This window comes from Aotus nancymaae, unplaced genomic scaffold, assembly GCF_030222135.1.
Source record: "Aotus nancymaae isolate 86718 unplaced genomic scaffold, 86718_ANA_hifiasm-v0.15.2.pri h1tg000012l, whole genome shotgun sequence".
Taxonomy (NCBI): domain Eukaryota; kingdom Metazoa; phylum Chordata; class Mammalia; order Primates; family Aotidae; genus Aotus; species Aotus nancymaae.
In genome coordinates, this window is record NW_026988423.1 from 27980733 (window position 1) to 28006036 (window position 25304).

General features: G+C 44.1%; 1 protein-coding gene across 3 annotated transcripts in view; it reads left to right on the forward strand.

The window, feature by feature from the left end:
• GRAMD1B (GRAM domain containing 1B) overlaps window positions 1-25304 on the forward strand; it is a 214420-nt gene that overhangs the window by 22341 nt on the left and 166775 nt on the right. Inside the window, exon 1 of one of the 3 annotated variants that reach the window (XM_064375516.1) lies at window positions 13594-13781. The exons of the other annotated variants lie outside the window; for them this stretch is intronic. The gene's annotated coding sequence lies outside the window, so the exon portion shown is untranslated. Of the gene's footprint in view, window positions 1-13593; window positions 13782-25304 lie in introns of those variants that run through there. 3 annotated transcript variants of the gene reach the window in all.

Sequence of the window (25304 nt, forward strand, 5' to 3'; positions counted from 1 at the left end):
TCTAGAAGGTAAGGGAGAGCGTTGGTCCATGCATTGAGGATAGAGAATTTTAAAGGAAAGACCAAACTGTTTTTTCTTTCTTACACACTCAACACAGAACATGGCTGTGACCAAACATGGGGGTTTTCTCCATACACACCAAGCAGTTCTCCAGTGGACACAAACTGGGTGTCTTATAACTCAATTTAATTCTGACACTTTCTACCTGGAGATGGTGTCAGATTCCACAGGTTCAGGGCTCAGTCCCACAAGACTGCCCTCACTTTAGATGCCAATCACAAGTTACAGCTATCTCTACTTTTTCTTTTTATTTTTTTCTCTTTTGGCATGTCGCATCTGAGACCTATACTTCTGACCAACCAACTATAAACCAGAGTTCCTGACTTCCTTTTAGGGTTCAATTAATTTACTCGAGCCATTACTGGAAAGGGGTCCCGATCCAGGCCCGAAGATAGTGTTCTTGGATCTCGCATGAGAAGGAATTCAGGGCGAGTACACAGTGCAAAGTGAAAGCAAGTTTATTAAGAAAGTAAAGGAAGGCTGGGTGTGGTGTCTCATGCCTATAATCCCAGCACTTTGGGAGGCCAAGGCGGGTGGATCATTTGAGGTCTAGAGTTCGAGACCAGCCTGGCTAACATGGTGAAACCTTGTCTGTACTAAAAATACAAAAATTAGCCAGATGTGGTGGCAGGCACCTGCAGTCTCACTACTCAGGAGGCTGAGGTGGGAGAATTACTTGAACCCAGGAGGCAGAAGTTGCAGTGAGCCGAAATTAAGCCACTGCACTCCAGCTGAGTGACAAAGCGAGACTCCGTCTCAAAAAAGAAAAAAAAAAAGAATATAAAGGAATGAAAGAATGGCTACTCTTTTTATGGTTATTTCTTTTTTTTCTTTTTCTTTTCTTTTTTTTTTTTGAGACAGAATTTCGCTCTTACCCTGGCTGGAGTGCAGTGGTGTGATCTCGGCTCACTGCAACCTCCGCCTTCCAGTTTCAAGCAATTCTCCTTCGTCAGCCTCCTGAGTAACTGGGATTACAGGCACACGCCACCATGGCCAGCTAATTTTTGTATTTTTAGTAAAGACAGGGTTTCACCATGTTGGCTATGCTGTTCTTGAACTCCTGCCCTAGTGATCTGCCCTCCTTGACCTCCCAAAATGCTGGGATTATAGGTGTGAGCCACTGTGCCCAGCCCAGTTATTTCTTGAGTATATGCTAAACAAGGGGTGGATTATTCATGCCTCTTCTTTTTAGACCATATTGGGTGATTTCTTGACGTCACCATGGCATTTGTAAACTGTCATGGGGCTGGTGGGAATACAGCAGTGAGGATGACTAGAGGTCACTTCTCATTGCCATCTTGGTTTTGTTGGGTTTTAGTCAGCTTCATTGTTGCAGCCTGTTTTATCAGCAAGGTCTTCATGACCTGTATCTTGTGCCAACCTCCTATCTCACTCTGTGACTAAGAATGCCTTGACTTACTGGGAATGTAGCCCAGCAGGTCTTAACCTTATTTTACCAAGCCCCTATTTAAGATGGAGTTGCTCTTGAGGGTTTAAACGCCTCCGATAGAGCTGCTCACAGAATTCAGGGAAATACTTACGTTTATAGGCTCATAATAAAAGATATTATCAAGGATGCAGATCAATAATAAGATGCAGAGGTACATCGGTGTAGATGAAAGAAGCTAAACTCTGTAAAATGTTTAAAGAGGTTTATTCTGGGTCAAATACAAGTGACCCAAGGCACAGTCCAAGGCACCAAGAGGTTCTGAGAACATGTGTGCAAAGTGGTTGGGTTACAGCTTGGTTTTACACATTTTAGGGAGACATAAGACAGCAATCAATACATGTGAGGAATACATTGGTCTAGTCCAGAAAGGTGGGACAACTTGAAGCTGTGGGATAGGGTGGCGGGGGTGGCGGGGGCAGGTAGTGTTACAGTCATAGGTGGATTCAAAGATTTTCTGATTGGCAACTGAGAAAAGAGTTAAGTTATTATCTAAAACCTGGAATCAATAGAAAAGAGTGTCTGGGTTAAGATAAGGGGTTGTGTAGACCAAAGTTCTTACTATGTAGATGAAGTCTCCTACATGGCTGCCCTTAGAGACAATAGATGGTCAGTGTTTTGTATTCAGACCTTTAAAAGGTGCTAGACTTTCAGTTAATCTCTTCAGGATTAGGAAGGTCTGGAAGGGCAAAAATCTAGTTATGTTTATAGAGATTCTTTACAGATGCAAATTTTCCCCCACAAATGATGGCTTTGCAGGGGCGTTTCAAAATATAGCAAAGAAACATATTTTGAGGTAAAATATTTCAATTTCCTTCTTTATCTATCATGATACTATGCTAGAGTCAGGTTGGAATGTGATATCTTACTGCTACAGAGTCTGTTTTGTCACCTTTAAGATCTGTTTTGGCCAGGCATGGTGGCTCACACCTATAATCCCAGCACTTTGGGAGGCTGAGGTGGGAGGATCACTTGAGCCTGGGAGGTCAAGGCTACAGTGAGCTGTGACTGCACCACTGCACTCTACCTTGGGTGATAGAACGAGACTCTGTCTCTAAAAAAAAAAAAATACGTTTTCCTGTTAAAGCTGGTCAGTTCTGTCTGAACTCCACAGGGAGGAGAGGATAATGGGGCATGTTTGAATCCCCACTTCTGTTCATGGTCTGAATTAGTTTTTTTGGTTTCTTTGGGTCACCTTGGGTCTCCTAAAGCAGTGTCCACTCAGTCAGTTGGGGGGTTTAGAATTATAGTTTTGGTTTACATAGGATAAGGTATTGCAGGGGGTTAGATGGAGCATGGATCTCCCATGCTTGCCCTGGATGCGCTGCCCTCCCAACACCTGCAGGAGTTCAGCAACCCAGAAACTCAGCAAAGTTCCGTGTCTAAGAGTTTTCATAGCGCTTATCTCCAGCCATGCCTCCCCTTCTCTTTTCCTGGAAGTTTGTGGGTGGAGCTGAGAGATTCAACCTTCCCTTCTAACCCTCTGGTCACTTGGTCTTTCTTGGTCTTTCTGGCCCCATCTTGAGGCTCCCGAGGGGCTGTATCCTAAGTCATTTCCTTAGCATAAACTCAGGTGCTATCCATGGAGCTCATTATGAATAACAAGAGACACTTCTGTCACTCAGTAAAGTCCAAGAGTTTTAGGAGTTCTGGGACAAGAACCAGGAAAAGACCAAATACATTTCATGTCATATTACAGGAAGTCTATGAAATAAGGAGGAAGATAAATTTCTGAAGCACTATTTCTAGAGAAGGATCAGGCTGAGATGCTTCTGCAAGACGGAAGAGTACCATCAGGTGTTTCTGCCACTTAACCTTGTGCTGTCCTTTTGCCCCCAGGACTGTCAGTGAGTGCCAGGCTGATCCCTTGGAGCAATCTGCCTTAATCTAGAGAGCATTCATTTTCTGGCTGGGTCATTACACTTTGGAGCTCATTCTGACCTTTTTGTTGATTATCAGGGTTGGATGGAATGCACTGTAAAGGTTATTCTGTACTGGATAGAGCTTCTCCTGGAACAGTTTGCCCTTAACTTGGGCGACAACATGTGTTTTCTCCACCAGTGTCTTTGATGAACCACATCTTCCTGACCTGAAAATCTCACTTTAAAAAAGAAAGACCCTGGGGCTAGGCGCAGTGGCTCATGCCTGTAATCTCAGAACTTTGGGAGGTGAGGCTGGCAGATCACTTTAGGTCAGGAGTTTGAAACCAGCCTGGCCAACATGGTGAAACCCCATCTCTACCACAAAATATGAAAATTAGCCAAGTGTGGTGGCATGTGCCTGTAGTCTCAGCTACTTGGGAGGCTGAGGTGGGAGAACTGCTTTAACCCAAGAGGTAGAGGTTGCAGTGAGCCAGGATGGTGCCAGTGCACTTCAGCCTGGGCAACAGAGTGACACTTGTCTCAAAAAAATAAAAATAAAATAAAATAAATACAAAACAAACAAACAGCAACAACACCACGACCAAACGACTCCAGGAAAGAGGATTGGTTGCACCGTCTTTCTTGGTAATACTTTTCATGTTTTCAAGACATACTACTAGGAAAGTTCTATCTAAGATCTAGCTGAAATCCCCCACAGTACAGTTGGAACTCATTTTCTCTTGTTTTGTTTTTAGTGAAGATGGAAGAATACCTGGTAGGTCTTTATTCTTGAGAACATTTCTCGCAAGACTCATTGTTGCTCAACTTGGCCTGTTGCTTCCAGATTCCGAGGAATATCCAGGCTTTGTACTAGCAATTCCTTGGACCTCACTGGTTCTCTAGTAGGGTCTGTGGGCCTCTGTGGACTTCATTTTTAATTATTTTTTTAGATGGAGTATCCCTTTGTGGCCCAGGCTGGAGAGCAGTGGCACAGTCTCGGCTCAGGGCAATCTCCACCTCCTAGGTTCAAGTGATTCTCCTACCTCAGCCTACCGAGTAGCTGGGATTACAGGCGTGTGCCACCAAGCCCGGCTAATTTTTGTATTTTTAGTTGAGATGGGGTTTCATCATGTTGGCCAGGCTAATCTTGAACTCCTGATCTTGGGTGATCCTTTCACCTTGGCCTCCCAAAGTGCTGAGATTAGAGGCATGAGCCACCATGCCCAGCCCTCTGTAGACTTCTTGGAAGAATTTTTAGTCACTGTCAGCCATGTATTTTAGAAGGCAGGGCTGTCTTAGAGGTGAGCAGAGAGGACTGTGGCCTACCTATTCAGAAAGTTCTCAGAACACTGAAAATTTCTCTCTCTGAAGTGCCTTCTCCATGCTTGGATTGCCTCTTAACATGCCTTTTGCTTCAATGTCAGAGAGATGCGACTGAAAATGTAGATAACTCAGGAGAGGTAATTCTCACAAGTCAACAGACGCTTGTTGTGCACTTACTGGAAACCTGGTGCTGTGTGCTGTGTGCTTGGGATACAAAAATGGATACAAGCTGGGCGTGGTGGTGGGTGCCTGTAGTCCCAGCTACTCGGGAGGCTGAGGTGGGAAGATAACTTGAGCCCAGGGAGTTTGAGACCAGCCTGGGTGACAGAGGAAGGCCCTGTCTCAAAAACAAACAAACAAACAAACAAAAAACGGAAGGAAGGAAGGAAGGAAGGAGGGAGGGAGGGAGGGAAGGAAGGAAGAAGAGAAGAAAATAAAAAAGAAAAGACGCATACAAATATCTTTCCATTGGGGAGCTCCCAATTGAGTGTGTGTGAGATCGATATGTAAAAGTTTATTTCAGTGGAATATGGCATTCAGACTAAAGCATGAAAAAAATCGGCCTGCGGACAGGATCTGCTGGGTGGGAGAGGAGAAGAGGGGTTTAGGGCCTTGATTTTACCAAATCTTCGCCTTATTTCACACACACACAGCTACCACCTGTCAGCACCTGTTTCTGTTAGACAGACAGGTCTCTCAGAGAATCCAGTCATCCTGGTGGGTGGGATTTGTGAAATTTCAACCTTGAGAAAACAGAAGTCCAGGGCCATGACGCTGGTCAGTGACAGAGATGCACCTAGAATACAGGTCTCCAGCAACCAGACCAAGTGTTCAGTTTACTGTGTTTCTCAGGGAGCCCATCTTTGTCCAGGAAGGAGCCGTATCTTCAGGCAGTGAGTCATGACACTCAGGCTGGCCCCCTCATTCTGTGGGGACCGGGTAATAATTTTTCCTAGGATGACTGCCTCAGCACCAGTCCTGAAGCAGCATGGGTTGGAGACTCTGGTTCTGCTAATTTTCTTGCTCTGTGATCCTAGGCAGGTTACTCACTCTCTCTGGGCCTCAGTGAGATGATAAAATGGAGAGTATACATTTCTGTTTCATCTTGTTGGGAAAAATTAAGTGTAAGTGTCTAAAGCGTTATGCTAATGCATTGATTAGTTTATAAAAGCAAAGACATTTTTGCCCACCTATGGGGCCTCTGAGTCTGCTTCTCTGGTTAGTGGAAGCTGGAACAATGGTTTATTGCTTCTTTGGTTATTTATGAGATGTTGCTGTTCTGATCTATCGATGGGTGCTGAAAAGCTGCCTGTAAACCTAGTTTTTTTTTTTTAAACCTTCCACAATAGTTATCTTAACCTAGTGTTTATAGTTTAAGGGCTGCTCTCATCTGTGTGTCCCTTCAGTGTTGGCCTGCTTAAGATTCTGACTCCAGGTTTCTTCTTTTATATTTATATTTAAAAAAAAAATAGAGACAGGGTCTTGTTATGATGCCCAGGCTGGTCTCAAACTGCTTGACTCAAGCAGTCCTCCTGCCTTGGCCTCGCAAAGTGTTGGGCTTCCAGCTGTGATCCACAAAGCCTGGCCCCAGCTTTCTTCTTACTTCTCCTTCTTCTCCTTTTCCTCCTTCTGCCCTCCCTCTTCCTCTCTCTCACACCCTCTCCTTTCTACTTCTTCTTCTTTACTTTTAAGGCAGTCTTGCTCTGTTGCCCAGGCTGGAGTTCAGTGGCTCAATCTCGGCTTACTGCAATTTTCGCCTCCTGGGTGCAAGCGATTCTCGTGTGTGCACCACCACGCCCAGTTAATTTTTGTATTTTTGGTAGAGATGGGGTTTTGCCATGTTGGCCAGGCTGGTCTTATACTCTTGGTCTCAAGTGATCTGCCCACTTGGCTTCTCGAGTGTTGAGATTACAGGCGTGAGCCACCATGCCTGGCTTCCCCTTTCTACTTCCAAATCCATATACTGTCTTTGGGCGATTTCATCCATCCATTCTCTTGGCTTTAATTATTCCTGTCTGAGACCTCATATTTTTCCTGAGCCTGAGGCTTATATCTACAACTGACTAATGGGCATTTCCACTGGGATGTTCTTCAAAACTCAGCTTGTTTTTTTGTAATTGAACTCATTATTTTCCCCTTCAAACCAGTTCTCTTCATTCTGTTTCTTACGCTGGGGCTTGGTACTTTTCGATTTCACAAAGCTTCTCTCCTTCCAAACCAAACATTCCTCAAGCCTGCCTTCTCAGCTCCATCACCATAGCCAACTCTCACGTGTATGACACAAGCATCCTGACTCCATCACAGCCCCCGTCCTGTGGGTCTTCACTCTGCAGCCAGAAGGGTCTTCATGACCTCACTTCTGTTCCCCTCCTGCTTCATCCACCTGCTGCTTCTGTGCGCTTTACCCCAGCCAGTTTGACCTTTTAGTTGCTTGAATGGGATGCTCTCTTATTTCCAGGTTTCATGACATTGTCCCGTCAGACAGAATTCCTTTTTTATAACATCGACCTACTTTGCCACCATAAAGCCTTCTCCTTTGTTTAGTTAGCCTTCCTCTAGAGAATATTTCTTGACTAAGGTCTTCATTATGTCTGTGTTTCTGAAGCATCCTGCACTGAAGTGTGATGACGTGCTCACATTGTATCCTTTACTAGATCCTACCAGTGAAGGTAGAGTTTGTTTTATTCAGTGTTTGTTTTTTTAGTGCCTGCTAAGCTCTCTGCATGGAACATAGTAGGAGCTCAGTAAACATGTATTTAGGGAATGAATAAATAATCAAATGATGAAAGCTTCTAAGGAAATTCAATTTTCATGGAATTCTATAATAAATCATTTTGCAAAGCAAGAAGTCCTCTTGAAGCTGAATACTTACCCCTTTGTATGCCACTTATATAAATTTGTACTATTATGTATTGGCTTGTGTCTTTGTCTCAAGTTTGTTGGTTTCTGTTCTGGTTTTAATTGTGTTCTGTGTCTTTAGTAAGTGCCCAGAGAGCAGAGAGCAGACACTCCTTTTTTTTTTCTTTTTTTCTGAGACAGGGTCTCACTCTGTGACCCAGGCTGGAGATCGCTGCTGAGATCTTGACTCACTGCAGACTTAACATCTTGATCTCCTGAATATCTGGATCTACAGATGCATGCCACCATGCCTGGTTAATTTTTTTTTTTTTTTTTTTTTGAGACAGGGTCTGACTCTGTCACCCAAGCTGGAACACAGGGGCATAATCATGGCTTACTGAAGCCTCAGCCTCCCAGGCTCAAGTGATCCTCCTGCCTCAGCCTTCTGAGTAGATGGGACTTACAGGCACAAGCCACTATGCTCGGCTAATTTTTTCTACCTTTTGTAGATACAGGATCCTGCTATGTTGCCCAGGCTGGTCCTGAACTCCTAGACTCAAAGGATCCACCTGCCTCAGCCTCCCAATGTGTTGGATTACAAGCATGAGCCACCATACCTGACCCAGAAACTGCCGTTCTTCTAAAGGTAGTCTCTATTCAGGGGAGCCAAACTTGGTGTTGGTAGGTGGAGAGGGATCAGTCTTTCCCAAAATGAGGCTTCAGAGAGCACGAGCATATTGGGAACAATATTTTGTCTGATGGTGGATCCTGGGCCCTGGTATAGTCTGCAAACAGCAGTTAAGTATTTTCCCCCACCAAAGACCCATAACAGTTTTGAAGAGCATTTATTTTTGGAACTGTAGTTGCCATGGTAACACAATACTTTTTCTCATCTTCTGATTCCAGGTCAGGGCAACAGTTGTTTCTCCTGCAGGAGAAGACAATTTTGGAATATATGCATTTTTCCACTCTCCCCCACCACCAACTAATCCAACAAACGTTTATTGAACATGTACTACATGCCAGATACTGTTCCTAACACCAGAAACAATAGTGAACAAAATAGTGTCTGCCCTACAAAGGCTTATCTAGTGGGGTAGAGATATTGTCAGCAAATTATCAGTGCAATATCAGTCCCTATTTGTTTAAAAGCAAATTATTTGGCCACATTACTGAAAGGGAATTGGTTTGTTTTCTAAAATTTGGAAATCAAGAGTTGTAAAAGAAGTGACTTCTACCCTGCTTTGCAGAGCTATGTGAGAGGGAGGAGGAGCTGGTGGCTGAATGTGGGAAGCTGACTGTCTTCCCATTGACAGTGGGACTTCCCTGGAGTTGGTGTGGACACTTTGGAATGCAGATGCATTTGTTGCTCTGACATCATGTAAGACCTTGGGAGATGACAGGATTAATCTGGGTCTCTCTGCAGCTGTCAGATGCCAAAGCTGTTGTTCTCCTGGTGTTTGTGGGAGTCTCTTGACACTAACAGAAGCCAAGAGCCAAAGAGCTGCCAGAAATGGCGCTTTGCTATCCAGTGCAATGACAGCCTGGAAAGCAGGCAGGGAATGCCATTTATTGAGCTACCATAGAGTGTGGAACTATGAACTGGGCTTTAAGAAGGAAGAGAGGAAAGAGGGGATACTGATACCTGCTGTTGGGAGACTTCCATCAGAGTGGCAGAGAATGGGACTCACATGGACACAAATGAAAATGAGGCAGACAATAGCAATTTATCACAATCTGTTAATTTGGGTAGCACTTTACCTTTTCAAAGCAATTTACCAGGCCATGGGCTCTCCCAAGGAAAGGACAGGGTATAATTATTCTTTGTAATTGCTGTAGCACTTACCACAATGCCTGGCACACACCAGACTGTCCAGTGACAAGCTTCTGGCATGACAATCTATTACCTCATTTGTTTCTGCATCCTATGGGGCAGATGTAATGAGTATGCCGACCTGGCACTTAAGGAAATGGGGACTCTGAAATACGCCCACATCCATACAGCTAAGTAATGCTAGAAACCAGACTCAAAAAGAGGTTGTGTCATGTCACTTTTAATTTATGCCCCTTTCTTTGTTGTACCATACACGTGTGCATCTGACATTATACTGAGGCTTATGGATGCATGCTGGCAGTGTGGGTAATTAAAATCCACAGGAAATGAAACATAAAGACCAAACATTTTAACTAGCAGTTTCAGCATGCCTCCACTGTTTGAAAGCAGCAGCTTCTGTGAAAAGCTTTCACTGGATTGTACCTCCCCTGCTCCCTTCCCATTTGGAGGGACACATTACACATTCAGGATGCCAGAGAGAGGAGAGCCCAAATCCCACCAGCACTTGTTGCTTGGCTGCTATGTGCTGGCCATGAGGTGTGGCTGGCTTCTTCTCTTGAAGGATTTAGTCTAGTTACTTATTGTTCATTCATTTGTTCGACAGCAGATTTTTTATTTTTATTTTTATTTTTTTTAAATAGTGACAGGGTTTCACCATGTTGGTCAGGCTGGTCTTGAACTCCTGACCTGGTGGTGATCCGCCCACCTCAGCCTCCCAAAGTGCTGGAATTACAGACATGAGCCACCGTGCCTGGCCCAGATTTTTTTTTTTTAAGACAGGGTGTTGTTCTGTCACCCAGGCTGGAGTGCAGTGGCATGATTGTAGCTCACTGCAGCCTCTAACTCCTAGGCTCAAGTGATCCTTTTGCCTTGACCTCCTGAGTAGCTGGGACTACAGGCATGTGTCACCATGCTTAGTTAATTTTTTAGATTTTTATAGAGACAGGGTCTCACTATGGTTTCCAGGCTAGTCTTGAACTCTTGGCCTCAAGCAGTCCTCCTTCCTTGGCCTCGTAAAATGCTGCATTACAGATGCGAGCCACAGCACCCAGTCCAACAACTGATTTTTATTGGCCATCTGTGAGGCAATCAGTGCAAATTATTGTGAACAAATGTAAAATTTTAAAATGTGACAATCAAGTCCAACAGAGCTTAAAGAAAAAACATAATGAAAATATGACAAGTGCATCTAAGGAGAGGACAGCAGTAACTGTTACATTTGGTCATCCTGGCAATTAGCCAGATCTTGTGAAGGACATTTTTCCTAGTAGGAGATCTTCCTTGGCTGGGTGTTGGGGCTCTCACGCCTGTAATCCCAGCACTTTGGGAAGCCGAGGTGGGTGGATAACCTGAGGTCACGAGTTCGAGACCAGCCTGGCCAACATGGTGAAACCCTATCTCTACTAAAAATACAAAAATTAGCCGGGCATGATAGTGGGTAACTGTAATTCCAGCTACTTGGGAGGCTGAGGCAGGAGAATTGCTTGAATCCAGGAGGTGGAGGTTGCAATGAGCCAAGATGGCGCCATTGCACTCCAGCCTGGGTGACAGAGTGAGACTGTCTCAATAAAAAAAAGAAGACCTTCCTTAATAAATGGAGTTGGATGGGCATTTTGTCTTAGGAAAACAGAAGCAATTTACTCTCAATATAGGGTCTACTTCATTCATTTCACAGAGCAGACACAGATGCCTGGGGCTTTGTTGACTGGGGAATTCTGGCCCTGGCCTTTGGCTTCTCTTCTAACCAGGCCTTTTGCTTCTCTTTTCCCTCTTTGCTAGATGTAGAACCATCAGCCTTCCCTTTCGAAGAATGGGTAGGGAAGTGAAGGTTCAGTCTTGTGTTTCACAGGTACCATTGAAGTAAATAATTCAATATTTAGATATTTTTTAAGTTACTATCAGTGCATTTTTCTGACCTTGTACCCTATAGTCATGGAGAATCTAGAGGCCTAGAACATTTTGTCCTAATTGACAACTAGTTTAAGGCCTCTTTGGGTGGCTAGTTTGGAAATGACTCATATTCATGGTCTTGATCAGTTCAATGGTATCCTTAGAAGGTTAAGAAGAAACAATTGGCAGTATGCAAATAACTCCAAACCCCTAATCCAGTTAAAATGGACAAATACAGGAGAATATATACATGCAGACACATAAATGTTTTCTAATAAATATATGTATATATCTAATACACATAAATATATATTAAATATAAGTATATATGTATATATGGGTATATTTATTTATTTTATTTTATTTTATTTTATTTATTTATTTTTGAGATGGAATTTCAGTCTGTTGCCCAGGCTGGAGTGGAGTGGCACGATCTCAGCTCACTGCAACCTCTACCTCCCAGGTTCAAGCAATTCTTCTGCCTCAGCCTCCCAAGTAACTGGGACTACAGGCACCAGCCACCACACCTGGCTAATTTTTTTTATTTTTGGTAGAGTGGGATTCCACCACGGCTGGCGAATTTTTTGTGTTTTTAGTACAGGTGGGGTTTCACCATGTTGGCCAGGATGGTCTTGATCTCCTGACCTTGTGGTCTGCCCACCTCGGCTTCCCAAAGTGCTGGGATTAAAAGTGTAAGCCATTGCAACCGGTCCTATGTTTTTTTTTTTTTTTTGAGATGGAGTTTTGCTCTTGTTGCCCAGGCTGGAGTGCAGTGGCACGATCTTGGCTCACTACAACCTCCGCCTCCCAGGTTCAAGCGATTCTCCTGCCTCAGCCTCCCGAGTAGCTGGGATTACAGGCATGTACCACCATGCCTGGTTAATTTTGCATTTTTAGTAGAGACGGGGTTTCGCCATGTTGGACAGGTTGGTTTCGAACTCCTGACCTCAAGTGATCCACCCGCCTTGGCCTCCCAAAGTGCTGGGATTACAGGCGTGAGCCACCACGCCTGGCCCCTATTTTTTTTTAATTGAGACAGAGTCTCACTCTGTCATCCAGGCTGGAGTGCCGTGGTGCAATCCTGGCTCACTGCAACCTTTGCCTCCTGGGTTCAAGCAATTCTCGTGTCTCAGCCTCCCGAGTAGCAGGAATTACAGGTGCATGCCACCATGTTCAGCTAATATTTGTATTTTTAGTAGAGACTGGGGTTTGTCATGTTGGTCAGGCTGGTCTCAAACTCCTGACCTCAAGTAATCCTCCTGCCTCAGCCTCCTAAAAATACAGACATGAGCCACCGTGTCCTGCAATATATAGGTACATATTTTTTAAACCTGGATGTTCCCGAGGGCAGGCTAAGTACTTTTTGGTCCTGGAATACTGACTCAAATTTCAGATAGAAATTTTAATTTGCCTGCTGCATATGATACTTGTTTTAATATCAGCAATTATTAGGCTCAAACCTGTCTACCTCAGGGAGATTTCCAGACCTTGCCTGTTTTATTATAGGGGTGGATAAAGTAAACCCAAAAAGGGCCGAGTAATGGAGCATCTGAAGTCACAGGTTGCTACTGATTGTGAATTCAAGGGTGATCAGGGATGGCTGAGAAACAGAAATGTGTTTCTATGTCTTCCAAGGCTCTGTATATTTGTAAAACTCTATTGATAATGGTCCATGCTGACACTGTTCCTCACCTATCCCCACCTCTAGCAAGGCCAGGGTAGATACCTTGCCAGCAGCTGAGTGTGACTTTTATCCCAGTAGCAATTTCAATCATGCTTCCATAAAGTAAAATTCCAGCCTGGAACAAACGTTTTTTCCTCAGGCAGCTTTGCATCATCAGTTTCCTCTTACATACATTGGTGATCATAATACCTACCTTGAAGACTGGTTTGCAGATGAAATAATAAGCATAAGGCACCTCTCTAATTTCCTGACATCCTGTAGGTACTCACTTTCTGGTTATTTCCTTTGTTTCTCTCTCTTTTAAATTTAAGAGAAGGAGGTGTTTTCATATGGGTGTCATTTGGGGGCCGAGCTTATCTGATCTGAAGGACAGACCCTGGGGCTTGTGGTTGCTTTTTCGTCATTGCCAGCCACCTTTGCTGAGTCATTTGGGGTTGGCAGACCTGGAAAAGACAGTGGTAGAGAGTGGTTAGAGCTGTGTGTGATCGGCCAAGGTAGGCTCTATTGTCTCTCAGTATTTCCTGGTGCACTTTTGGAACCTGATCTGCCCTTCTCATGATTAAGGGCGGGGGATGAGTAACTAACCGTGGGGATGTTCTGTATATCTTGCCTCATGCTGAATTTCCTATAAAATGGCTTTGTGAATCTTTGGTGTCAGCTTAAGCAGTACTGCCACCAGGCTCTGTGGAGGGCCCTAAGTGGATAGAGGGCAGCAGTATCTTCCAAATTTGAAATGACTGACATTGAGGTATTATTAGGGGAGAAGATGCTCTTGGTGCTACTGAGAAGATACAGAGTGAGAACTTTTCTTAGAAAAGTGTGAGGTTGTATAGAAGAACCAAGGTAAGATTTAAAGATAGCCTCTGAGAGATAGGAGGCATATATGGGAATAGGATTGGTTTTATGTGTACCCTGAAATGCTTATTCCATCTTTAGTGAGGCTATATTTGTGAGACTAGGTACATGTAATTCTTATGTTTAAAGAAATGCTTTAATTTGTTATATTTAAATTATGTTTTATGAGCACTTAGTCTTTTACTAGTTTTGTGATGTTTTATCCCTATCAACATCAAGGACAAATATTGTTTGAATATGTAATTCATGTAAGATGTATAAGAGCCCTATTTAATATTTAGGAAAGAAGGGAATTAAATAGTTAAGTCTATTTTTCTCCCAGCATATAGAGATTAGAGGAAAAAATATTTGATTAATCTATAATCTTTGTTTTTATTCTGACTAGGTAGAGATTCCTTAGGATGAACTAAAATCAAAACAAATTTCACTAGAATGTCATTTTTATTTTTGTTTTTATTTTTTATTTTATAGAGACATGGGCCTTGCTATGTTGCCCTAGCTGGTCTCGAACTTCTCAGCTCAAGCCCTCTGCCCTTCTCAGCCTTCCAAAGTGCTGGGATTAAAGGTGTGAGCCACCACGCCCAGCCAAATTTTACTAGAATCTGCTTGTGAATTCCTCTTGAAATTAAAATTACACTGGAACCCCTTCTGATGGCATGCATTCCACTCAGTCGCTCATTCGTCTTCTACTTGCTATGCAAACTGCTGTGCTCACCACTCAATACGGGGTAGTTTGCAAAGTCACAGACTCTGGAGTGATGTGCATGGATTCTGTCCAGACTCTGCCACTTTCTATCTTCCCTTAACATATATTTTAGCTTTTTTAAGCTAAAATATATGAGCTACATTTTTCACCCTTTAGCTTCATTTTCTTCATAGCACTTTGTACTTCTGAAATTATCTTCTTTTATTTTTCTCTGTTGATGATCTGTCTCTCATTTCTGCATCTCTTCTGCTAGACAAGAATTTGAGGTCCTTGAGAGCAAGGACCTTGCCCAGTCTCTTTATTACTGTATTCCCAATGGTTAGAAAACAGCCCGATATATAGAAAACACTCAACAGGCCAAGTAGAGTGGCTCGCTTCTGTAATCCCAGCACTTTGGGAGGCCAAGGTGGGCAGATCATTTAAGGTCAAGAGTTCGAGACCAGCCTGACCAACATGGTGAAATCCTGTCTCTACTAAAAATACAAAAAATTAGCCAAGTGTGGTGGCACATATCTGTAATCCCAGCTACTCGGAAGGCTGAGGCACGAGAATCACTTGAACCCTGGAGGCAGAGGTCACAGTGAGCCGAGATTGCACCATTGCGCTCCAGCCTGGGCGACAGAGAGAGACTCTGTCTCAAAAACAACGAAACAAAACAAAACGAAACAGATCAACATACTCAACAATGGCACATCCATTTTATAGATTGAACAACTGTTAACAGTTATCCTTCTTATAAACAGTAGCACCAGAGGGTTAAGAAAGAAGTCTAAGATGCCTTCTCTACCCACCAGGAGTTTGACACTCTTGTACCCTAAGGGCAGCATGGTGTTGTGGGAAGAGCTCCGAGAGTCAGCAAACTCGAGTTTTATTCTTTGCAGAGCTAACTAAATACCTCTGTGACTTTACACTTGTCATTTACCTTTTTTGGGTGTTGGTTTCCTGTTTGGAAAAGAAAAAATTAGGGTCAAGTGTGATGGCTCATGCCTGTAATCCCAGCACTTTGGGAAGCTGAGGCAGGCAGATCACTTGAGTCCATGAATTTGAAACTAGCCTGGGCAATGTAGTGAGACCTTGTCTTTACAAAAAATATGGAAAATAACCAGGTGTGGCTGGGTGTGGTCGCTCACGCCTGTAATCCCAGCACTTTGAGAGGCTGAATTGGGCAGATCACTTGAGGTCAGGAGTTTGAGACCAGCCCAGCCAAAATGATGAAACTCCATCTCTACTAAATATACAAAAATTAGCTGAGTGTGGCGGCACACACCTGTAGTCCCAGCTACTCAGGAGGCTGAGACAGGAGAATTACTTGAACCTGGGAGGCGGAGGTTGTAGTTAGCTGAGCTGAGGTGGTGCCACTGCACTCTAGCCTGTGTGACAGAGCAAGACTCTGTCAAATAAAAAAAGAAAGGAAAGGAAAAGAAAAGAAAAGAACCAGCTGTGGTGGCACATGCCTGTGGTCCCAGGTACTTGGAAGGCTGAGGCGGGAGGATTGCTTAAGCCCAGGAGGTCGAGGCTGCGGTGAGCTGAGATGGCACCACTGTACTCCAACCTCGGTGACAGAGAGAGACCCTATCTCAAAAAAAAAAAAATTAGAATAGTTCATCATTTAAATCCCTTCCTGCTGTGAGGTATTGGCTCATGATTTTATTAATAGAACTAGAGACTATTATAAAATGATAACCTGGAAAGAGAGTAACAGTTAAAGGAAGCGTGGATCAAATGGGTATACAGGAAGTGAACCAGGAAGCCACATTTCTGTGTCTCTGTTAGCTGCCTCTAAACCACATTTGTTCTCAGACAGCTATTTTCCTCTCCACAGTGTCCAGGCAACATCAGCCCACCCTCATGGTTTAGTTCACATGCTTTGGGATAGCCAGCAACTCCCTCCTTTCTCAATCTGTGTGTCTTCCACTTAACTTTCAAACGGACTTAATAAAAGATTTCTTAGCTTAGCGTCATGACACTTTTAAGGCTAGACAGGGCCTATGTGATTATCTAGCACATTCTGTTCATTTTATAGGTAAGCAAACAGGTTAAGAACGGTGGGGCAACTTGCTCTGCATTCTACGGAGTCCATAACAGGGTCAGTGCTCGACCCAGACTTATGAGCCTGACTCTGGTGCTATTGCTCCACTGTGCTCCGTGCTCGATTTTCACGTATTTTATTTTATGTATTTGTTTTTTGAGATGGAGTCTCACGCTGTTACCCGGGCTGGAGTATGGCGGCACGATGATGCTCATTGCAACTCTGACTTCCTGGGCTCAAGTCATCCTCTTACCTCAGCTTCTGAGTATCTGGGACTACAGGCATGGACCACCACACCTGGCAAATTTTCCTACTTTTTTGTAGAGACAGGGTCCTACTATGTTATCCAAGGTGATCTTGAACTCCTGGGCTCAAGGGATTCTCCTTCCTCAGTCTCCCAAAATGTTGGGATTACAGGCGTGAGCCACCATGCCTGGCTGCCACATATTTTAAATAGTTGAGTACCACTTTATGCACAACTCCAAGATGAGTGCATATGTATGCTACACAGAACTCAGTTGGAGATCAGAGAGAGAGAGAGAGAGAGAGAAGAGGGGATTAGGAGAATTGGCTTACATGATTATGGAGGCTGAGAAGTCCACAACATGCCACAGACCCTGGGATGCTGGTAGCGTGGCTTAGTCCAAGTCTGCAGGCCTCAGAACCAGAGAAGGTGATGTTGTAACTCTCAGTTTGAGGCCAAAGGCCTAGAACTTGGAGAGCCACTGAGGGACAGAGAGGAAGAGTATAATCCAACTCTGGCAGTCCCATTCACATATGCACCTTTTCTCAGTTTTTGTTCCCCAGGCTCCCAGCAGAATGGACAGTGCCCACTCACACTGAGGGCAGATCTTCCCCACCTAGTCTGCTCAGACTCACATGCTGATCTCTTCTGGCAACACCTTCACAGATGCACCCAAAAAATAATGCCTTACCGGGTTCCTAGGTATTCCCTAATCCAGTCAAATTGACACCTAAAATTAACCATCACAATTACTTTCTCACTAAAATCAGTCTGAGAAGAAAACGGACATAAAGAATTTGAAGTAAATCCCTTTTTTGATTTATAGGATGAACAGTATCCAAGATAAGGAATAGTGAAAGGCTGGTTTTCTTTTTCTTTTTTTAATTTTCCCCTGCTCTTTGTACTCCCCAATGTGAGTAATGAGCAAAAATAAACAAAAAACCAAAAACAAACAAAAACCTCAGGAGAATGGAGCATTTTGAGTGATAAGAACATTTATCTCTCAACATGTAGGGTGTATATTGAAAACAGGGTGGGCTGTTTTCAAATTTCAAGTCTGCAGATGGGTAGTTCCAGGTACGGCTTGGTGATTGAAGTGGAGGTTCTTCTGGGGCTAGTCCTTCGTGCTCCTGTAATTTCCCCCAACTCTGAGTCTGATCTCCTCAGTGAGAACAATCACTTTAATGCTTAATGCACAGCAGAGTTAACAGAGTATTCAGACAATCGCAGGCACAATGGCCTTCCTAGCTACAAGTTTGGAAACTCATTTATAGGAGCTCGTCGGAGATGCTGAGTAGATGACAAAGAGCACCCACCGCATTGTAGATGGGTTATAGTTATGGTGACCAGCCCTTGGAGTTAGGGCGGATTGGAATATTTGATTACAAAAAAATGACACACTTGTATTTATTTTTTAATTTGCTGATCATAGGAAAATCTTCATGAACACTTGTATTCTTTTTTTTTTGGACAGAGTTTTGCTCTTGTCACCCAGGCTGGAGTGCAGTGGCATAATCTCAGCTCACTGCAACCTCCGTCTCCCGGGTTCAAGCAATTCTCTTGCCTCAGCCTCCAGAGTAGTTGGGATTACAGATGTAAGCCACCACACCTGGCTAATTTTGTATTTTTAGTAGAGATGGGTTTTTACCATGTTGATCAGGCTGGTCTCCAACTCCTGACCTCAGACGATCCACCCGCCTCAGCTTCCCAAATTGTTGGGATTACAGGCCTGAGCCACTTTCCCCGGCCATACTCTTGATTTAAAGAAATTGAAAAGAATTGAGTTTGAAAAAAAAAAGAGAGAGAGAAGAATATTATTTTCTTCAAATACTGACTTTTAAGTGGGATAGTACGCAAAAAATGCATATAGTAAGTACTCAATACCTGTTAGTTGGCCTTTCCCCTACATGAACTTCTGGTTATTCACAACTATCTTTACACTTTAAATCCTATTCCTAAACACACACTGAAGTTCTGGAGGACAGGGCTGAGTCTTAGGCAGATTTGTTCTGCTACCTTCTCACTGGACACCTGGCCCACCCAAAGCTTGTTTCTCATCTGTTTTCTGTGTACAGATTGACATTCATAAAGTGTTTCCTGAATGAATGAATTATCTGCTTTGTGGAGCATCAAATCCTTTTATGTTCTTGTCCATTTTTATGTCCTTGTCCAAGTTCAGTGGGTTCCAGAACTGAACTTGAAGAGGGTTAGTTAGATATAGGCCAAGAGTGTGATTGGGCATATGTGTGTGTGTGTGTGTGTTTCATTAAAAGTCTCAAACTGAAAATAAATGATTTGTGGATTAGTCAACTTTTGTTTTCTTTTGCTCAATATCTTGAATTATCCAGTACCTGTTGCCTCCATTTTAATGGAAAGCAACCATGTTTGGTATGAGAAGCTTATCAGAAGGTTGTCAGAGTGCTTGGCAGAGAAGACATGGAGTTTAATCCTGAGTGGCAAATGGCATTGTGGAAACAGATGAATTATAGCAGAAAATATAGTAGAAGAATCAAAGTACATGAATTATTTACTTTGTGGACCATCAAAATCCTTTTTAGGTTCTTGTCCAAATTCAGTGGGTCCTGGAACTGAACTTGAAGAGGGTTAATTGGATATAGGCCAGGAGTGTGATTGGGTGGATTTGTGGCAATTACACCTAGATACCCTGACTCCAGTCAATTTAGGGGGAGGATTTCTCCCCAGGCCACCCGGGGCCCTCTGTGACTGTTAATGACCAGAGTTCTAGGTTAGGACTGTTTTTTATGTCTTCCAACTGGAAAAAACAAGATAATAGTTTTACCATAAGCCAGTTTTTCCTCCGGCTAAGGGCAAATGAAGTTGGATGGGGGTTGAGGACGGGAGTGGGGCAGGGAAGGGGAGGCAGGAAGCTGAAAGAATTCTTTCTGGAAAATAGCATAGCTTGCAGGCTGCTTGTCCTGGTCACTGGAGCGGTTGGTCTGTGACAGGGCTTCTGCGTGAATCCCCTGCCCCCATGTTTCCTTTGTCCCTTTAGGACCCAAGAATCTGTCTGCCTTCCCAGGTGCATCAGCTTCTCCTTTCCTTGGGTGCCTCTCTCCTGGGCCCTCCAGGAAGAACACAAGGCTCTCTGTGTCTTTCCCATCTTGTGACCTTTCAGAATTCACATACTTTTGGCTTTTTAAGAGGTTTGGCTTGTGTTAACTAGAAGGAAACAGGTGGTAGCAAAATTAATAGCCAGTTAGGAAACCATAGTCATAAAAAAAATCTTAAAATCTTATTGGGTCTTAATTGAGTTTGGTCTTCAATCAGATATGAATGGACCAGAGCTCCTTTTGCATGGGCTGCTTCTAAAATGTTCTTATCAGAGTTTAGTTGTCATTTCTGGGGGAATCAGCTGCCCCAGTTGACTCCAGATTGGCTCCTAAATCAAGCTATGTTGACTTTAGCTGGCAGAAAAGTCAAGTTGGCACTGCTACCAGGACTATTTCCTAAGAGTCCCCCAGGGCACTAGCACTTCTGTCTGCAGCTGGCCGAGCGCTTGTGATTCCTGCCCTTGTGCCTAAATGGGGTGGTGCTGGCCTCTCTGGTTCCCAAGGACTCCCACTTGGGCTGCAAGCCAAACTGTCACTGGCCTCCTAGAAGTCTCTCCAGCATTGGCTGTAGCTCTGGGAAGTCCTGCCCTGTCCCTTGGCACACTGCTCTGTCTTTTTTGGCTTGCCTATGGTTTTTTCCCCAGCTGGTCATTGAGACAGCTCTACTATTTTTTTTTTTTTTTTTTAGATGGAGTTTCGCTCTTGTCACCCAGGCTGGAGTGCAATGGTGCGATTTTGGCTCACTGCAACCTCTGCCTCCTAGGTTCAGGGGATTCTCCTCCCTCAGCCTCCTGAGTAGCTGAGATTACAGGTGCCCACCACCATGCCTGGCTAATTTTTGTATTTTTAGTAGAGACAGGGGTTTCACCATGTTGTCCAGGCTGGTCTTGAACTCCTGACCTCAGGTGATCCACCTGTCTCAGCCTCCCAAAGTGCTGGTATTACAGGCATGAGCCATGGCACGGGGCCAAGATAGTTCTACTTTTAAGTGTGGGTGTTTTTTTTTTTTTCCTGGTATAGTCATTTATTTATTTCTATGGTTTTATCTGTGGCTTTGTGACCTCAGTGGCAGGTGCCACCACTTGGCAAACTGCCTCAAACAGGTCAGAGCAGACTCTCGTTACTTCTTGTTTCAAGGTTTTTACTTGCCTTGGACTTCCCAGATGTTCTTGCTTTCTGGCTGAGGGCTGCCACCTGCAGAGCAAAGATGGCTGACACTTGCGGCAGAGTGAACATTCAAGCTCAGCCCAGCCCCTTAGTCCCAGCCCAAGTTCAGAGCCCCTTCAGTCTCATCAGTGAGGTTATTCCTGCCACCTATCCCTTCTCCAAGTGAATGCTACACTTCAGCACGGGAGTGTGCTCAAGGTGAAAGAACAAAGAATTCAGGGACAAAAAAACTTAGATTGAAATCTAAGATTGTTTCTTATCTTACCAGCACAGTTTGCTTATAGACATGCCATGCATCCCTGTGCAGTCTCATTTTCTTCATCATTATTTTATTTATTTATTTGTTTATTTATTTTGAGATGGAGTCTTGCTTTGTCGCCCAGGCTGGAATGCAGTGGTGCGATCTCGTCTTACTGGAACCTCTGCTTCCTGGGTTCAAGCGATTCTCGTGCCTTAGCCTCCGAAGTAGCTGGGGCTATAGGTGTGGGCCACCACCACACCTGCTAATTTTTTGTATTTTCAGTAAAGACAGGGTTTTACCATGTTGGCCAGTCTGGTCTCCAACTCCTGGCCTCAAGTGATCCACCCGCCTTGGCCTCCCAAATTGCTGAGATTACAGACATGAGCCACCATGCCCAGCCTATTTTCTTCATCTTTAAAATGGGGATTATTTCTTATCTACTTGATGTATACATTTCTTATCTCCCTGATGAGGGCAAAAAGTTGGAAGCAGCCAGGCGTGGTGGCTCACGCCTGTAATCCTAACACTTTGGGAGGCTGAGGTGGGTGGATCACCTGAGGTCAGGAGTTCAAGACCAGCCTGGCCATCATGGTGAAACCCCATCTTTGAAAAAAAAAAAAGTGGAAGCATATACATGGGAGCACTTTGCAGACTTGGAGTAAGTGTTTTAATGGGAAGGTTTATGTCTAGTATTAAATACAACATATTAGTATGCAGTATCTTGAATGAATTGAAAAAAGCAGCCAGAGTTGGCACTAAAGGAGGTGTTCTCTGATGTAGCCAACAGATTCTCTCCACTCTACAGGCAGAGCTACCAGTCTCACTGGTAGTAACTGTGCAGACTTGGATTTGTCATTAGCCCTGTGGCTCAAAGGAGGCAGAGCTCTGGGTCAGCAGGGATAAAAGTCAATGAGTTAATCTTTGAATGTACCAAAAGGAAGAGGCAGGCCTCTGTGTGACATGGCGCCCAACAGGCCAGGGTGGAAGGTACAGATCACGTAGAAGGGAAAGGAAGAGAAAGTGGAGAGCACAACATGTGCAAAATTTGCAGGAATGAATGCGCATGGGATATTTGGGGAACCCAAGTCCCGGAAAGGAAAATAGCGTAAAGGGCTCAGAAAGAGCTTTCTAATGGGGAGGCCAGTTTCATGTAGTAAGGCCTTGTGTGGCAGGCAGAAAACTTTGGGCTGTATTCTATGAAATTATAGGAAAACTTAAAGGGACTTTAACTGGAGAAGAGACTTGATTAGAGCCATTTTAGAAGATAACAGGGCTGGGCACAGTAGCTTATGCCTGTAGTCCCAGCACTTGGGGAGGCCAAGGCAGGAGGGTTGCTTGAGCTGTGGAATTCAAGACCAGCCTGGGAAATACAGGGAGACCCCATTTCTACAAATTAAAAAAAGAAAATTAGCTGGGTGTTGTGGTGCACACCTGTGGTGCCAGCTACTTGGCAGGCTGGGGTGGAAGGATTGCTTGAGCCTGGGAGTTCAAGGTTGCAGTGAACCATGTTCATGCCACTGCACTCCAGCCTGGGAGACAGAGCTAGCAAGACGAGGCCTCCAAAATAATAATAATAATAATAATAATAATAATAATAATAATAATGATAATAACATCCAGGCACATTAGTTTGCTGGGGCCAGCTGGCATTCACTTGTAAATGCTGATTGTGTACATCATTTCCCAATCTAATTTCACTCATAGCAGAAATCAATCATGGTGGGAGTATTCATGGCAGAAATTGGCAAATAATATAAATCAGCGCCCCCACGCCAGTCTGGTTGTTAAAACATCTATCCGGCCAGGTAAAAGGCCATTTCAATAGAGTGGAGCATCAGTAGTTTTCACCAAACCTCAGATGCCTGTTAAAAACCCTTTAGGCTCCAAACCAGAACCCCTGAATCAGAATCCAGAATCAAGGAGGGAATGGGAATCTTTTTCTTTTTGTTCATGTTTCCAGGTGATTCTTATGTAGCCAGGGTGGTACTGACTTTTGGACTAGAGCAAGGACATTAGGAATAGAGAGGAGAATATGGATATAAAAGATGTTTCAAAGGTCAGAGCCAATATAACTCAGTGATAGATTGAAGGCAGGGAGTGGAGGAGAGAGAACTGCTGAAACTGTTTCGCGTTTTCTTGTTTGTGTAACTAAGTGGATGGATGGTGATGCAGGTGACTGACTAAGGCAGGCAGATGGGAGTTGTGGAGAAGTGAGGGTGTGGGAAGGGAATAGAGTAGTTTTGGACGTGCTGTGGGATGAGCCTAGGGAGGCAGGGTTTTGGTGACGTCCTGTAAACAGCTGAATATGGGGGACTGGAGCTTGGTGGAACAGTAGGAGTTTTAGATACAGGTTTGGGAGTGAACATGTGGCTTTTTGTTGGAGCCATGGGTATGGATGACATTGTTGGAGGAGAGTGAGTAGTGTGAGAAGAGAAAGAGACTCTGGACAGAACTCTAGGGGCAACTTTTCAGAGACTGGTAGGGGAAGAGAAGCCTAGAAGAGACCAAGCGAAGAGCTACGTATGTATGTTGAATGCCCAAGTTGATGGCTCCTTAGAGGGAGGAGTCCCTTTAGGTGTTTTCACATTTCTAGAAGCCTAATAGAAATCACACGCACATTTTTCTGTAACAAACTAGCCTAAAACATTCCTTTGTTTGGCTTGAATTCTATCAACCCAATGTGGTGAGACATGTCCTTGGAGGCTGACCTGAAGCTCTGAATGGTAGTTGTGTGTCTTTCATTAGAAACACACTTGCAGCCGGGCACTGTGGCTCATGCCTGTAATCCCAGCACTTTGGGAGGGTGAGGCGGGTGGATCACCTGAGGTCAGGAGTTCAAAAGTAGCCTGGCCAACACGGTGAAACCCAGTTTCCAACTGAAAATACAAAAAGTAGCCGGGCGTGGTGGCGCACACCTATAATCCCAGCTACTTGGGAGGTTGAGGCAGGAGAATTACTTGAACCCAGGAGGTGGAGGTTGCAGCAAGCTGAGATCACACCACTGCACTCCAGCCTGGGCAACAAGAATGAAACTGTGTCTTGAAAAAAAAAAATGAAACACACTTGGGAATATTGCTTGATGGTTCTTGTTGGAGAGATAGTTGTGATGATGTAGGGAACAGAAGTGAACGCCCTCTGTGTTTCCTGGCCTGACCTTGTAAAAGAAAATGGATGGAGAAGGTACTTGAACTCCTCATTGAACTGGAGCAGTTTAGTTAAAGGGATCAGGATCATGCTGACTGTTGAAAACAAATATTTAGGCTGGGCGTGGTGGCTCACGCCTGTAATCCCAACACTTTGGGAGGCCAAGGCAGGCAGATCACTTGAGGTCAGGAGTTCAAGACTAGCCTGCCCAACATGGTGAAACCCCATCTCTACTAAAAATACAAAAATTAGCCAGGCAGGGTGGTGGACGCCTGTTATCTCAGCTACCTGGGAGACTGAGGCAGGAGAATCGCTTGAACCTGGGAGGCGGAGATTGCAGTGAGCCAAGATTTTGGCACTGCACTCCAGCCTGGGTGACAGACAGAGCGAAACTTTGTCTCAATAAATAAATCAATAAAGATTTGGGCATAAAATGGATTCTATCTTGCCTTAAGCTTAAGAACTTTCTTCAGCTTTTCAGCACGGACTTCCTTCTCCAACATGAATGCTCTGCATTGGGAAGCAAGAGATTTTCCACAGGCAGGAAGGGGACCCAAAGAGAAGGGGTGGGAGAAAGTGAGGGGAAGGTGCGTGTGTGGAGAGTGGAGGGAGGCTGGTCTTGAGACTCCACTGCCCAGAGTTTTGACCAATTCTCACAAACTTCAAGTTCTGGGAAGCAACTTGGTTGACCACATTACCTTCCGAGTAAAGGTTTAGTAAATGACCTGGTTAATTTGTATTTATTCTCTTGAAAGAGCTGAAGATTTCACTGTGAAGCTAAGTAGTGATTGAGGCCAAGGAAGCTAGTAGGATGTGGGAAACTAGAAAAAAGTAGTGTGCTCCTTTACCTAAGAGCAAGTGAAGAGAATTGAAGCTGATGCAGTTTCTCCTTGCCCCTTTTCTCAGAAC